We start from the raw sequence: 2,899 nt of genomic DNA on the forward strand, positions 1-2,899 counted from the left end.
TCTCTACCTGTCAAACAACTTGATCCATCGGATGCCCCTCTTCTGCTCGGGACTTTGCCATCATGTCATCAACATGGCATTTGCTTTCACGATGAATCATATCATGAAACAAAGTCACCCTAGACTTCTGATACTTGGCACCGGCCTTCTCGATACTGAACGACATCACCTTATAACCAGAAGGTGCCCCTTGTGTGATGGACATGGTTTACGTCATATCATCTGGCAACAGTTCAATCTGGTCTCGGCCAAGAAGCCATCCATGAAGATAAACTGAGCATTATAATCAATCCAATACCTCGTTGTGACGTACCGGGAATTCATCTTTCAGATTAGCTCAGCTCACATCTCGACAGTCCACACACATTCTCATCTTTCAGCACCGATTTCCGCTTCCCTGGAGGACAGTCTTCTCTCCATGGTAACTCGTGCCTCCACAACATTGGTATCTTACCTTGGTGTATCTAGATACAACCAGGCGCACATATACCATCCTGTTCTTGACTTGCCTCTGAAGCGGCCTCAATATTCGCTTTCTGACCTCGGCGGTGCTTGGAGCAACAATTCTGAGCACTCCTCATGTGGTTGAATCATCTTCTCCTCTGGTTTCAACGACCCGGCTAATTCCAACAAATCACAATCTTCTCCGCCTTCTCCTTCGGCATGATAGATCGAATTGTCGAAGTCATACAAAGGTGTAACCAAATTGTTATCGATGAGATCAGGAGGGTAATCACTTTTGAGGTTGGAACGAGACAAGTTCAAAAGAAAAACGAAAAACATTGCCATTTTTTTTATTTTTTTTTAAACTGTAAAAAATGAAAAACAGGGAACACTGCTTTTAATCACAAAAACATCCATTTATTACTGATGCAAAACGTTGCAAAATGAAACACATGAGATGGCCCTTACAATGGACCAGTACGTTTCGGGCAAAACGTATGGCTTTCATGCAAACAAAATTAAAACAGAAACACTACACTTCCGGATGAGCGACAGTGATGCTTTTGGAGACCTTCCAGTTGCCTAGTATGCACGACTTTATCCACAACTCGAGCTTGCGGTCACGGTCAATCTCTTCACTCACTGAGCAAGCATGATCAGGATCCAACATTCCTGCACTGACAAAGGGGTACGGTGGGCGATATCCTCTGTTTGGTCTAGACGACTCTTGATCTGGCTGATAACCGACCCCAAACATGTCTGCTTTTACCACTATGTCAATGATCCTTCCCCAGCCTTGGGCCTCTTTGTTCTTCACCACTTCCAGAGCTTGTTTATAAGAAGAAATGGACAGCTTCTTCTCTTTCTCAGCAACAAAGGCATTCTCCACCGGGACGGTCTCAACGGCCAGACTGGGCGCTTTACATCTTACATCGTCCATTTCTACTTTCTTCATCTTTTGGGTCATGTCCTTCATCAATACACACCCCTCTGTGGTGACGGTCGCACAACAAAAATCAACAACAGGGAAAGCTCCATCCTGCACCAGAGGTTTTGAGACCACGAACATTGGAACCTTTAACTGATTCTCCTCAGTCGCCCTTATTCCTTTCTTGTCCTTTTTCACCATCTTCACCTTGACCGGACCCTGCCATTGTACGGGGTCGGCCTCGCCATCCATTATCTGTGCCAAGCTGATAGCTTTAGAGTCTACCATGTCCTGGACGACATGTTTGAAAGCTCTACAACCCTCAATGTTGTGTCCGGGCACCTCAGAATGGAACTCGCACCTGGCATTCTCATCATAGTGTGCAGGCCTCTTCTGTTGTGCTATGGGAATCAAAATCCTTGGCCGGACTAACCCCAAATCTCTCAATCTCCTGAACAAAAGGGTATAAGTCACAGGTGGTTCCTCAAACTGACGATCCTCCTTCTTCTTCTTCACCTGACTCTTAGCTCTCGGTGTCTTCTGTTGAAGTGGTGGTTGTTGCGGGGGTACAGGTGAGTTACCAACAAGAGTGGTTACATCAACAGCATAAGGATGATAACGATCCTTACTGCGTTCTTTCTTTGCTGGCACACCACTTGACTCAACCTCCTTTTTGAGCGGACCACTGTCAGAGAGTTTCTTTGCTACCGAGCCAGAGGGATTTGTTACATCGGATGATGGAGCCTTTCCCTGAACTTTCTCCTTGATCATCCAGCTCTCAATCCTTTCCAATCTCTCAGACATGGCTTTTTGCCCCAAGGCAAGCCCTTGCACAATACTAAACAATCCCCTCATCATCTCTTTCAGTTCAAGGATGTCGGCGTTGGGAAGATCCATCAGCTTGGATTTGTTGAGTCTGACTGTATGTCTGAATGGAAGAGCTATGCGCACCGGTTGACACCTACAAAACAGCAAATGGGTTAGTATGACTCACGCATGAAATGTCTATCCGTACCAGGAATATTCCTTTGATTTTGGTTTCACAGAGACAGATAATTTTTCATCAATAACATTCTGACATCTGGATATCTCTCAACCAGAATCTTAATCAAAAAGTGGACCCTGAGTACGGATAGACACGAGTTGAATGCAGATGAATGCGATGCAAATGCATGAATGCAAGTCACTGCGCCACCAAGTCATCTGAAGACCCATTCTCTGAACTAGTCACAGTCATCGGGACTAAGTCACCATAAATCCGACTTGGGGAGTTCCGAAATAAACGGAACTGGAGATTACATCACTATCATCACAGGAACATCCACTGAACGGATGACAGTCAGATCCTCTGAACAGGTACTTTCAAATTCAACCCGGGGATCCGAAATAAACGGAACCCATTGATAAACCACGGACAGAACTCCGGCGTCCCAGAAATAAATGTCCATAAATTTGGCTGAACCAAAGTCACCATCACAGCACCACTGGCAGAAACCGTATCTGTAGAGATCAAACCCTCCCCTCACT

Source organism: Lathyrus oleraceus, chromosome 1 (genome assembly GCF_024323335.1).
Source record: "Lathyrus oleraceus cultivar Zhongwan6 chromosome 1, CAAS_Psat_ZW6_1.0, whole genome shotgun sequence".
NCBI lineage: Eukaryota > Viridiplantae > Streptophyta > Magnoliopsida > Fabales > Fabaceae > Lathyrus > Lathyrus oleraceus.